Below are 14227 nucleotides of genomic sequence, written 5' to 3'. Positions count from 1 at the left end.
AAAGTGTAACATAGCAGGCAGGAGCTGTGATGGAATTGTACAGATAAATCGTGGTAGACAGTTCATTTTGTTGATGAATACTTTGGCTATTTCACTATCTCGTATACAACAAAACCATTGAGGGTTTTCTTCGTTGTTCAGTAAAGCTATAGTTTGTACAAAACCTCTTAATCAATGTGCTGTTCTATTTTTTTGCAACTTTTATGTGGCTCTGCTAGTCCTTTTTGGAAAACAAGGTGTTGCATATGTGATGCAAGATTTTGAAATATAAAATAAGCTACAATGAAAAAAGCTAGAAAGATGTTTATGAAATAAGATATAAAGAAAGAGTCCTATTATTGATTTTTAGATTTGTTTTTTGAAGCAGATGTAGAAGATAAAACTGATTATAAATTTACAACATCCACAGCTGTAGTCTTTCTGGAAAAGAATCAAGTGAGAGCAGCAACATTTTCCCAACAAATTATGTACAATAGTTTTAACTGATATTTTAAAATACATAACATATGAGTATTTACTGAGAAATGAAGACTGGAAAATTCCTCTCTTTGTGAGTGATGTGTTTTCTTAAGTAAAGATAAAAAAAGTGAATCCTAACACTACTGTAAAGTCACAGGAAAGATATTGATTTCTCTAAAAATATCCGAAGTTCTTTGAACTGTGTATACATGTACATTAACCTTTTAGAAAACAAAATAAAATGAATAAAAAGAAGTACAAGCTCTAATGGTTTGTGATTCATACGCTGATGCACCAGTGTACCATGAGTGTTTACCCTTGGAAGGTAACACATGAACATTATGAAACAAAATAGTCTGAGATCTTCGAATAAACTATGCGTGTCATGGTGTTTAGTTGTCTTCTGTAATACAGTTTTTCTTCTCTAAATATGTCAGTAGTGTTGTCTAAAACTTGATTTCCAAATTGCACTCTAAAATATTCATATATATAGGTTTTGTTTATGAAAGGGTAAGTCATTAAGTTCTGTTGTGTTTTAAATGTGATACTGTAGCATGAAAAGAAAACTATCATGAATTTTTTTTCTTTTCTAAGAATAAATTTTTTCTGCCCACACAGATTAAATAATTCTAAACTAAAATATAACTAATTCTACCATTAGATACTACACCGAAGTCTCTGGGAAATGTGTGGGTGTTGGAGGACAAGTTTAGGCAAGATGTCTGTACTTCACATGTACAAATATAAACTGTGTCAGCATAAGCCTGGTATGTACATAGGAGCTGTTGTGCTGTTAAATTCACCCACTCTATTCTAGTATTGCAGTCTAATTTTTTATGTATCCTAAGAGTTTACTTTTATTGTTACTGTGCTTTGAGCAGATGGTTTTTATTGAACTATTTACTGATACTTAGGGTTTTTTTCCTTCCCTCAGTGGTGAGTGTATTTTATATCCATCAATGCATAGGAGTAGCCCAAATTATTACTTACAATGTGGATTTCATCACTGTAGTGTGTTCCAGTCATGCAGCTCCATTAGATATTCTACAGTTCTCATCGTCTTCTCAAATCTTCTGTAACCCAAAGCAATTGTGAATCTTCTGGGTTTTTTTCCTTCTCTTGCCGTTCTCTTTTCATTATCACTAGTAGTTATAATACAGATCCACTAGTAAAACTGTTCAGAGTGGAGGGGATTTTCAAAGGCATTCAACTCTGCTCTTAATTCAGTGGCAGCAAATTCAGGCAAACAATGAGGCTTCTGAAATCCCTAGTCAAGCACTTCACCTCCAGACTCTTCATGTAGTTTGTGAGAAGTTTCATGTTCTCCCAACACCTTTAGAAAGCAGCTCATTTACTAACCTAAGGTGTCAGTGGTTGAGTTAGGCTTATGTAAGATTTGATTTTGTCCCTGGTTGCCATTACCTCTAACTCAGGGTCTTTAATGTGGCTCATAAGGTGTCCAGTGGAAAAAGCCCCTCTCCTGTGCTCCTGGAGTGTAAGAGATTAGGGAAGTGCAAGAAAATATGTTAAATCTCTTACAGTACCTGAAATTGTTCAGTTAAGATGTATGACACTTGCAGCCTTGTGCATGTTCAGCATTTTCACTCTGGAGTGCTTGTAGCAGTTCTGCTGTAATCTGGAGAGTTATAAAATTGCCTGTTTAAATTGCACTAAACTACTTGGGCCGTGGCTGGAAACTACTGGGAATCATCATATAGGCTTGTGTTTCTGCAGCTGTGTTTGCCCAACTGTCCTAGATCTGACTTTGTAAGAAGAGTGTTTTCAGAGGCTTTGCTGTTGCTATTCTGCAGTGCTTGGCTGGGAATATCAGTTTTTTGTCTGCTATGGCACGTTCACTGACCCTGAAAGCTGTTTGTGGCATAAAGAAGCCAGGACAGAAGAAGTGTCTTGCTCTCACGCTTGACAAAAGTGGCCTTTTCAAGCAAGGTGGTTTTGTATTTGTCTTGGTCTGCAGGTTAATTCAGTGTGAAATTATATTGTGCAAGAGCTTCCTTTATTTAGCAGGGAGTGCTGTATGAAATGCACTACCTATGCAAAGCAAGCATTTTTGACAGTTTGAACAAATCAATAATACTTATATTAAAGTATTTGCAGAGAGTGAGGTCCAGTGCCCTATAATCCAGGCTCTGTGTTCTTTGCTATTTAATTTTATGGCTATTTGAGAGATAGCAGATGTTTTGCTAGCGAGGGAAGTGTTACACAGTCTCCCTACCTCAGCATTTGAAAATAAAGTTTGTCTTTTGGAGAGCAGTGAAGAGTGGCAATATTATCCAAAAAGTTACAGGTGATTTTTTTTTTTCCAGTGGAGTGTTTTATACAGCCATAATTCCCTTGAGCTCCTGCACGGTACCAGCATTCGCTGTGTGAGGGTGGTTTTCTAATGAAAACCCTTTTTTTCAGCAGAGCAGTGCAGTTGTTTGCTGGCACTGGAGCTCAGTGGCACACTGTGTTCTGCTGTCCCTCTCCTGTTGGCTTACAAAGCAAACACTAATTTAGTGTTAATACCATTGGCATTAAATCGTTGATAGTGCAGAACAGAAACTATTCAGCCCTGTCTGTTGCGTGTAGGTGGTTAATAAACCACATGCTTTATTGTTTTACCATGAACAATAAAGATGGTTCCTTTGACATGTGTTCATGTATTCACCTGAATCTTCAGACCTGGATCCACTTGGATGAAGGGATACCATTGCCAATGGTTTAGCATGGCTGTTGGTGACCTCAGCATTGTGATTGGGAATAAAAGCATGTACCTAAAAGCTAGTATACAGCAGTATTGATTGTCAGAAATGGAATTAACTGAGTATTTCTTTCTGAATGTGAAGAAATGGAATTAATTCAGTATTTCTTTCTGAATGAAAAGAACATTTGGAGTGATAATGTGTAGAGTATTGGTAACATTTTGAAATCTGAAAATACCTTTTACACATGACTATTTGCAGCTAACTGCAGATAAATCAAAATTAAACTTTCAAATCTATTGAGAAGGCAAAAAGCCCTTTAGAAATATTTTTAGTGTATTTAGTCATGGAGAGCACTTCAGGTTCTGAACACCGGCTTGTAAACATATAATTGTACATTGTTTCACTGTTCTTAATTTTGGTCCTTTTTGTGTTAATATCAAAGCTTCAGGGTGTTTCACTCGGGAATTTTTTTTTTTTTTCTATCCAAGCACTTTTTTAGCTGTCATGAATATTTTTTGCTTAGTGGATAATAAGAATATATAGGAAAGAAAGCCATCAGGCTTGCAGATTGAATATTTCCATAATTTCTTTAGCTCTCTTTTTGAGTGTGCAGTATTAAGTCCTGATTTGTGGAAATCTAAGCTGTAGAACATGAAGCAGGATTTTCAGTTAAAATTACTATTATCTTTAAATTTCATTTCCTTTTCAAGGAAATGAAATTTATTTTATTATCCTTTTCACCACTATTGTTATGAAAGAATGTCATGAACTTTTGTCTTCTGAATTGTCTGTCCAATTATTCAATGGTGTGTTATGAGCAAGTGTCTTAGATTCTATGAGGGAAACCTCATCTGTGTGAAGAGACAGAACAAATTCCTAGATTACTTCATATACAACTAAATAAGACCAAATCTATTTAAAATGTTTTCTTAGGAGAGGACAGGGTATTTTTGAAGTGCTTCCAGTTTGTACTTTTCTGTTAAACTGATTTTTTGGTCATTTGTTAGTTAGAGGATTTGGCAAAAAAACGTGGGGAGCAGTAGAGCAGCAAATTTTCTCTGATTTCAAAGCATTATTTAGGCTTCAGTTTCTGGAAAATATTGGCCCCATGATGGAGTCTGAAAACTGCAAAGCTGCTGATAAACTGTTGAAGTAAAGCCACATGTTTCCTGGGAACCCTTTTTCAGATGCACAGTCCCCACACCCGTGTGCGTTCCTGCTCACCTAAGATTCTTATGTGTGTCCCCTTGTGCATATGCCCTTTTCTGTCTGAAATCTAGTTCTTTGCTACCACTTCTACATTAACAAGGAGGGAGGGGAAACAACAGTACTTGGAGTATCTGTAGCAGAGACTTCAACTCTTGTACTCACATGGGAAGCCCCTATGAGAAGATGGTAATGTTTAGGAAATTTTGAGGGACAGGAGACTGGCGAAGGAGTGTGTTCACTCGACTATAGGTGCCCTGAAAGCACAACAGCCCCTGATTATTCATCTGTGTCGTGGGGAAGAATAAGTTTTGCCATTAAATATAACTTTGCCAACCCGTTCAGTACCTCATCATCAATACAAGCTGCATTTCCAGACTGTTTTCTGCTCTGGCGTTTCGGGTCCCCTCGCCACCCTCAGCCTGACCTCTCAAGGTCTGTGCTGTCTGCCTCCAAATGCTGCCCTGGGGAATCCTGCCCTGCCCCAGGCCCTCGTACACATCCCCAGGGAGTTAGCACCAGCTGCCTGGCTGCTCTGCGAGACATTGGGAGCCAGAGGCAAAGTGGGAACTGGTTGGAGCCACGGCCGCGCCTGCTGGTGTGTTACCATTCACTGATGTGAACTCAACGCTGTGAGGCAGTAACTGTGTGCTTTTTGGCTAGGGCTGCAAGACAGTGCTTGAATTTAAGGTAAATTATGTTTATAAAGGAATTTTCCCCAAAATTCAGAGGAAAAAAAAACTTGCCTTATGTTGGGGTGGGTACAGTAGTTCTGACTTTATCTATTTATTTTTAACACTAAAGACATATCTGGTAAGAACTACATGAGCTGACAAAGTAGCTAGTGCATTACTTATCAGCAGAGAAGTCAACAGCCATACAGTAACTAGTTAGTCTCATGCAGCACTTCTGTTAATTATGTGGTGCATAAGTTAACCAGAATATTACTGTACTTGAACTGCATTGTGTTTGAACTGGTAAGTTGGGAGCAACAGCATATTTCCTGAATTAGCTTGCCAATTTGTGTGTATTATTTCCATGGAGTTTTGAAACTCTCTGTTCTAGCAGGTATTGTGGATTATTGCAACAGGATTCCCAAAATGTTGAATTTCTAGTGTGTGGATGACTTTGCTTAGTTAGTTAGGCCTTTTTATTGTTATGTTTTGTAGCGGTCTAAATTTTGTTTGTGGATACTGTTGCAAAATGTTTGCAATGTATGTGGGGATGTATACTTTGATACTTACTGTGTGTTTCAGCTCCAACTGCATATCCAAAACCTTTTAAAAGGAAATCTCAATGAGCCCCATGGGGCAAAGTAAATTATTACATGTGGTGAACTCTTAAGTCATAGACCAAGGTCATGGCAGTGAGAGTGTATTTCAAAAAGGTTTTATCTGTGCTTGGAAAGCAAATGAAATCTCTCATCATTAACTTTAGAATTATAGTTATAAGAGGATTTTCACTAGAGGTGAAAGATCAAGTTCATGGCGGACATAATGGAGTCTGAAAAGTTATTTCTGAGACATAATACTAGGACATGAAACATTCACTGAGGCTTTCACATTATTGATGGAGAGTTTACAGCCTCTAATCCGGATACTGAAGATCAAAATGGTTCTAATAATTGCTATCCATTGTGGCTTTATTTCAACCTTTTTCAGTGGAGGGGAAAAAGCCAGCTCCTTTTTTTTTTTTCTTTTGATAGTATTGTAAAGAATTCTGGAAAAATTTCCTAGCTTTTCAGCTGTGTCAGTCTGTCATAGTGCACAGGTTACCTTCCTTAGATAAAAACAATAATCCTTCTATGGGAAGATTATTTAATAAACCTGAATGATCTTAATGAATCCATCAAAGCACGTGTGCATGCAGTGATATGATCTCTGTCCTTATTTGCTTATAGTTCACCTAAACCAGAAAGAACAAATGTTGAAGGGAAACAGGGCAGAAAAGCGTAAGTAAAACTAAGGTTTTTAGTGACCTAGATTTTTATCCTGTCAGTGGAAATGGATATTCATTTGTCTGTTTATTCAGCAGACTTCTGTATTTTGCTAGACTTTGCATATGTATGTGCGTGGATTTCAGTGGTACCAACGAGCAGTAGAAACCTGCTCAAGAGGAGAGAATATGAACTCCAGGCCTGTGTCTTGGGAATGGTTTTGCAAATATCCCTGCCAATAACAGCACTCACTTGCTCACAGACTTAACAGTGCTCGGTCTATTTGCTTGTAGAAGTGTTGAAATTTGCTGGCTATGTGCTACATTTAAAAGTAGAGTATTAAACAGCCACTGTCAAAAATGAATCCCTTTGTATTTGTACTTTCACTGTCATGCAGGTTATTACATTTACAGGAAAGTTTCTGTTGCAGTTTTATTTAGAAAAGTCTGCTTAGTCCTGTTTTCCTGCCATTTCACTTCTGGGTTAAAATTTGAAGCTTTGGTCTTTTGTTCTCTTAAATCCTTCCATCTGCTTTAAGAAGAGGTGTTTGTTGAAAGGTGCATTTGTTCCCCAAATTACAACTACAGATAAAAGGTACATATATGTTTTTGGCAAGTGATATTTTAATTTCTTTGAAAATTTAAAAAATATAAACTAATTCTACAGTAAGAAGATTTTATAATTGGAACTACAGGAAGTCAGCCCTAAGGGTGGCTATCAGGTTGTATTCTACTTAAGTAAAGTACTTTTTTTCAAAATGAATGTGTTTTTGAGAAATCTTATATGTATTGAATATATGAAAGGTTTCCCTAAAGTCTTAAGATGAGGAAACCTAAGCTGAGTTGATAAGTTACCTGTAATTAGAGAAAAGACAACATTAAAATTGGAGGTAAAATTTAAGTTCTGATCTATGCATTTGTTTTATCCTTCTACTTTAAAACAATATGATCATGCCATTTTAGAAAATATATCCACTTACATTTTTTTCTGTGATGTTAATGTCATATATGTTATCTCGAAAATACTTGCTGTACTTTGATTATCCAAATGGCCCAGAATGTCAGTAAGGAGTGAGACTTTCTATATAGGTTATGTTCTCTAAGGTGTATAATATTGTAGTCAATGTCCTCTCTCATACCTTTTCTTTTCAACCAACATTGCAACCTCTTTTGTGCAGTTGTGAGGCATTTCTATTTCTGGGCATAGTCACAAATGTCTGTGACCTATTGATGCTGGGACGTTTCTACTGTTCATACCACCCATGTCGATGACTTCTGCATGGCTTGGTTCTCTGCAGTGTGTGATCTGAGACACTCAGAACAATAGATGTTGTTTGTAAGTAGGAAATACACAGAAAAATACACAGCATTGTAAAGTGCTGTCCTCAAATCCCTTCTGAAAATGAGTCACTCTGAGGCATGTCTGCTTCATAAGGGGTCTGCTGTCATGACCCCTTGAGTAACAAATGCATCTGTTGCTACATTTGATTTTTTGAACCTTCCTGAAACTCCCGGCAGATAAAACTCAGACTTTTATCTCACCTTCTGCAAATAACAACAAAATACCTACCTTGTAAGCTTGATTTCTTTGTTTTAGTTAATTCCTTAACATTTTCTTTTTCAATTTTCTTGAAATTTAGAGTATTGCATTGAAATTAGTTCAGTTTTATAGGTAGCAGTTTCTCTCTTTTACATGTATACAAATTCAGAACAGTAGTCTCTGCACTAGTTCTGTTTTACTTTGTTTTATGTACATATGAAATCCTAGTTACTTCTTAAATCAAGTACTTTGTGAGTCTAACAGCTGTGTTCTCTGAGCTATGATCAGGATTCAGTTGTATGTGTTTGTCTTTAGAACATGTAAAATTTTCCTCCTTGTCTTAGCAGTATAGTTATGCTTACCACCCTCCCAGTTCTTTGCCCCCTTGGTACTTTTGCATAATGTAAATCATTTTGCCCATTGTAAGAATTCTGTCATATCTCTAAGTGATCACACTGACTTTAATTTCCTTTCTCTTTCAAATCTTTAGCCAGTTGTGGCGTGTTCTTTGGCATCTTCCTTTCTAGTATAAAAGCACAGTGTAAATCTGTAGTAGTATTTTGTTTCCCTGCCTCCCTGGTCTTAATAGCAGTCAGTGCTCCCAAGTTGCAAGAGCTTTTTTTACACAGACAAATCACTTGTCATGCTAACTTATCATACACTATCTTAGGAGGTAGATGGCTCATTTAGCAACACTTCCAGCAGGTTACATTGATGGTTTCTTTATCAACTTTTGGGGTTTTTTTCTTTAGTTTGTGAGCTTGGGAGGCAAGAATGTCTTTTCATACTGTAATAATTTTTTTGCAACCCTAGTGCATATCTGCCATACAAGCAAATTTTAAAGAGATTTCCTGTCTTTCAGGCTTCAAGTTCCTTCTAAATTGTGTGATATAAGGCAATGGAAAATTTCATTTTGTTAGGTTATTTCCTCCTGTAGAGCATATTGTAATATGCTGAGATTTTACTCTGAGCCATCTCATTTCTCAGATGTTTTTACAAAACTAGAAATAGTTGAATTCAGTTTTCCTTCTAATTAGTACGTGCCAGCTGCTACCAGCAGAAGAACACCTGTGCTTCTAGTGAGGGTACCTGGAAACTTGGGCCTGATTCTTCTTCTTTATCCTGGCATAAATCAAATATTCTTCTGTTGAAATCAAAGCTGTGGACAGAGTCAGTGTAGGTAAGAGTTACAAATGAAAACTAGGTCTATATGATTTGTAGTAGGTCGATTCCAGAGGTGGTAACTGGTCTTTAGTGGTGTCCTTATGCAAAGGCATGCAGTTGACATAAGTACTAAGTAGATACATAAAAGGAGAGTACTACATTTTTGTACACTGAATTCTCATGGTAATTACTGTCTTTTTGAAAATATGGTCTTTGTTTCAAATAAATGAAACTGCCTGTAAATTTAAAACAGAGAAGTAAAATAGGTATTGGTATTGTTCGTGCTGTAAATACTTCTAAAGATGAAACTTTATTTGTGTCATTATCTTGAAGTTAGAGTAGTCCTACTTATCTCTAGGAAGTGTGTTTGTCAGGAAACATCACTAAGCTTTCCCTCTACTATCTCCTTATGCAGGTATTAGAGGAGTATAAAGTAATTTTATTAGCTGTCAAATTGCTTGATTACAAGATAAGAAACAGAGCTTTGCTCAGAGGAGGAAACGTAGTTCTTCCGTCTACATTCAGAAGCCTATTTCCTCCAGCTTTCATGGCAGGCAAAGGCAGCCTCCAAAACCCAGGAGAATTTAAACAAAGTGGTTTGTGGATGTTTTCTCCTAAGTTTGTTCATACAGACAGAAATAAGATACAGAAATAAAATACCTAAATCGTGAAGAACTGCATATTATACATACAGTCAGCAGTAAACTATAGAGCTGTACTGTTAAATGATAGATTAGGAAATAGGAAAGAAAACGTAGCAGTTGTGTATACAGCCTTTCGTAAATGTATTTTGAAATCAGGAATCCTAGTTAGAATTTAATACTTGGGGCAGAATTAATGGATCTGCTGTGAGATCAATGCTTGAACTATATGCCATTAAAAATACTATTCATTAACCTTTTTTGGTATAGACTGACTGTATGAATTACAGACACTGTTCATGGTAGCGTTGCTAATGTCCAAAATGTCTTTTCCTCTCTCTGTTCCACTGTAATGACAGATAAATGGAAGCCACTCTAGTTTATTTCCAAATCAGAAGTGTTAACGTGGATTTTGTTTAAAGACCTTTTTTCTCTGGAGTTTGTTTTCCTATTTGATTTGCCTTTGTATGGATATCTTGGCATTCCTGTCATGCTACAGTGCTTTCTGCTCCCAGCTGTTGAGCTTTTGGAGAGCGGCTGTGGGGAGTTTTATTTACTATTAGAAAACCTCACTGGATAGCTGTAATTTCGTAACAGATAGTGCAAGGCAGCATTAGCTACCAATGTTTGGATACCCATAGAACATAAATCAATACTTTGAGTAAACAGAGGAGTATTTACGTTCTGAAGCATTTGCTTATTTGCTGTTGGAGTCCTGGTGATGGCACATGGCTTTGAGAATAAGTCTGTAACACCTGTGTCCAGGATGTAACTGTAATATTAAGATGGTCCTACAAAAATATGCTTTTAGACATTGTGACAAATGTTTGTTAGAATGTGTATCCATATAATTTGTATTTTTCTATCTTTAATATGTAGAATTTGGGTGAGATTTTTTTTGCTTTTTTGACTGCCTATTTTCTGTGTATTTTTGTGAAGTAGGTCCAATGTGTTCTTTTGTGGAGTATTGTTTGTTGCTGATTTAAAAGGAGGAGGGGGAGAGGTAAGTGTGTGGGATGCACCATTCAAGTTCTATGGCAGGTGAAGACAGAGGGTATGAGGCATCTACAGTACATGAAATATTGAAACTAAAATTCTGCTTAGTCTTCATTTTTTTGTTGCTTGTATTAATGCCATCTCCACTGATACAATCATGTGCTATTTTTTAAACACATTGGTTTGACCTGTTCTGCCTTACAATGCTTTTCTTACTACACTGCAATCTGGATTGTTCTGCAGTAGACAATGTATTAATAAGTACAATATAAGTTTTTACTGTGATGGTATGAAATACTTTGTGACTTTTTCTTGTTTCTATTGTGTCAAGTGTCATAACTACTTGCAGGCTATAGCAGTCACAGAAGTCATCAATTAAACTCCAAGAGGCTGATATCATAGCAAAGCTTTTAAGACAAACATTTGTTAAGCACATGTTGTATATAGAGAGCACACAAAAGTTTGTTGTCCTGGTGCTGCCAGTATTTTAAAATTTAATTATTTGGACTAATCCACACTCACTCTAACAACAGACCTGATTGGTGAGAAAGGAAAGGAAAATTTGCTTGATTCATAGTTAGGAAGAAATTGCATCACGTCTTTCTGAATACCTGCTTGGTGAGAAAGCAAAGGAAAATTTGCTTAATTCGTAGTTGTAAAGAAATTGCATCATGCCTTTCTGAATACCTCTCAAGAATGCTGAATATTTTCAGGAGTTTTTTACTGTTGATATGATGCAACTAAAGCCAGTGTTGCATTGGTACTGGTTCAGCTGTTACAGTGCATTAGGAAACTGCTAAAACACTTTGGGGTAACTTTTTAGTATTGTTTCTCCCACTGAGAAGGGAATGTTCTGGTTGGAAGAAAGCAGGATAGATGTGGTGTGAGAAATACGAAGTTCAGCACATGATTTTCAAACTGCTTCTGTCTGTAGCACTTGCTAAAGGTTTTCTTTGGGACCTGGTGTGACATGACAGATTATTTAGAGCTTTCTCCATAGCTTTGTTCTGAACATTTTGAAAATATCCTGAAATAAGGCAAAGTGAAATCATATGGGCCTGCCCTTAGAAAAGCATTAGAATCTGACTTTACTTAGTGTCCGTTCTTTTTAGCTTGCTCTTGCCAGTGGAAGGGAAGAGAAGACATGGTGGCTGATTTGAAACAAAAAAGATACCCACACAGAAGTGATTTCTTCCTTATTGCTATGTGCCACCCCTGGATTTTAAAAATTATGCTGCTTGGAAGTATGTGGCTCAGATAATGCTAGTAGTATGGGCACGCTTACTTCTCTCAGAAAAATATGTGTGAGATTTGTATTCCTTCCAAGTCTGACTGCTCTGGTTCCTTCTATTGCCAAGTGCAGGCAGTAAGTGGCACTGGGAATACCTGGCATGTAGGTGCTCTGCTGTAGGAAGGATGTAGGAGCATTGGTATAGGACAAGAGCCTTCTGTGGGGCTGTCTGCAGCAGTTCTTGTCCAGCTGCTAGTGGTGCATCTGATGTAACCTATAGGATGGGAGTCTGAGGGACTAGAGATTGTGACAAAACCCAGGTAGCCTCTGATGGTGAAAAGGCCTGGCCTTAGAGTTAAACCTTCCTTTCTCCATGTTTGCAGCCCATTTGACCCCTCTGGGCTCAGAGCATCATGAACTGCCCAGTGTCTGAGCCTGGAGCAGCCAGTCAAGGCACCCCACTGAATCTGTTGCATTCGTCAGAGGGTCCTGCTTCAGGGATAACACTGCTGGCAGCTAAAACCTATGGATTAGTAAAAAATAGTGTTTGAGGGGTTGGAGTAATTTTTGTAGGCTTTTAAAAGCATTGTTTGTTCATGCAGTGTGTTGGCCTTTCAATAAAATCTTCATTAAATCCACCCATTCATTACAGTTTCTTTTTTACTTCTGTTTGCCTTTGTCACATGCTCTTTCTTGGATTATCATTCATTAGCTTCTTCAAAGAGATTAACAGTTCCTTAAAAGGGGATCATGTGCATTCTGATGTTCTGTGTGAAAGTGGTGCTCGAGAGCAGAGAAGCTGTGGGATCCCTATAGAAATTTGAAGACAATTTTGATACTCTAGTCCACTCAAAAATCTGCTGATACTCTAATGTTTTTTCCCTTGCCAGGACCCTCCTTGCCTGGTGTCATTTCTTGAGCTCTCCTGGGATGAGATTAGTCTAAAACAACAAAGTAGCCAGATGTCTGGTTCTGAGAGAGTCCCAGAGGCCAGGGTATAGTAGGCAACAGTAATCGCTGGGGGCTGAAGATCAAAGATACCTGAGAATTACTTATGGGCACATACTGTGTGTCATTCCCATTATTAACAGTCTGAGAAAATTTGTATCCCTAATTAACCCTTTTGTTGGTTAAATTTTTTTTGCCAGTACAGTCCTGTCTGTAGTAACTATTTGTTCTTTTTGATACTGTTATGTAAGTACACATTATTTTAAAAAAAAAAAAACAACACAAAAAAGGGTGCAATATTCTCATAGTAGCAAAGTTATGTAGCTCCTTCAGATCCTTTTTATCATGGTCATTTGTAAATGTCAGAAATTAGCATGATTTCTTTTTGTTTACTGTGCCATCCCTTGGGCTGGTGTCATTCCTATCCCGAACTGTGTCAATAAGAATAGTTAACTTTGCAGGGTAGTGGTTTTTGTTCCTTGCTTCCTAATCTGAAAAGAAGTAGTATCTAATTCCAGAGAGGGGATGTCTGCCTATCACTGCTTTTCCTCATATTGCTGTTTCTAATTAAAAGCTAATTAATATTTTTAGTGATCGATGCTTTTTTTTCTATTATACACTCTGAAATAACAAACTAAGATTGGAAGTGCTGACTCTGAATTCATATAGTGCTTTAGGAATGAGTGGCTCCTGGAGAGAGAGAAAAACCTGATTGCAGCCTTCTGTGCTTTTTCTTTTTTTTTTTTTTATCCTCAGATGAGAATAGCAAGGGTGAGTGGAATATCTGTTTTACTAAATAATAACATTCTGTACTGCTGTAGTACTGAAGGCTGAACAATTTTCCCTAACTTTTTAATCATATTGGAGATACCTGTGGTTTGTTATGATCACTGTAATTTCACTTTCTTTAAGTGTGGTAAATACTGCATGTACATGCTTGAGTGGCAGGGTGAATTTCTGGTCACACTAAATTTATTTGCAGTTTATTGTCTATATTATAAGTGTTTAACAATTCTAGTGGCATTTTTCAGTGAGTAGTGAGTGAAGAAAAGATCCCTGGAGCGATTTAAAGGATTGAATTGATTTATCTGTTCCAGTCTTGACAATCTCACTTCAGAACATTTTAGTGGAGCAAGAAGCCCCAAAAGCTGACCTACCTGAAAGTCTTTTGTGTTTTTTACACTTCGACTTTTGTCACAGGTGTGCCTGCTGTTTGCATCTTCCAACACAGCCATGACTGCTGCTCTATTGTCCTCATTCCTTTTCAGCTGCACACCTCATCAGTCTTGCTCTACACCCAAAGCTGTGTTTAAAACAAATCAGCATCTAAAGAAATGCGAGGGCAAAGTTTCTGGTGAAGCAGGGTTATTTAACCTATGGCTGTCAGCAGGTATAGCTGATG

General features: G+C 37.2%; 1 protein-coding gene across 9 annotated transcripts in view; it reads left to right on the top strand.

Annotated features, from left to right (window-relative positions):
• The window catches only part of SLC10A7 (solute carrier family 10 member 7), a 146559-nt gene that overhangs the window by 17120 nt on the left and 115212 nt on the right, over positions 1 to 14227 (top strand). Inside the window, exons 4-5 of one of the 9 annotated variants that reach the window (XM_027652879.1) lie at positions 12124 to 12132; positions 13331 to 13341. The exons of the other annotated variants lie outside the window; for them this stretch is intronic. The gene's annotated coding sequence lies outside the window, so the exon portion shown is untranslated. Of the gene's footprint in view, positions 1 to 12123; positions 12133 to 13330; positions 13342 to 14227 lie in introns of those variants that run through there. 9 annotated transcript variants of the gene reach the window in all.

Source organism: Corapipo altera, unplaced genomic scaffold, assembly GCF_003945725.1.
Source record: "Corapipo altera isolate COAL_440 unplaced genomic scaffold, ASM394572v1 69, whole genome shotgun sequence".
Lineage (NCBI taxonomy): Eukaryota > Metazoa > Chordata > Aves > Passeriformes > Pipridae > Corapipo > Corapipo altera.
This window is presented reverse-complemented; position numbering and strand designations above follow the sequence as displayed.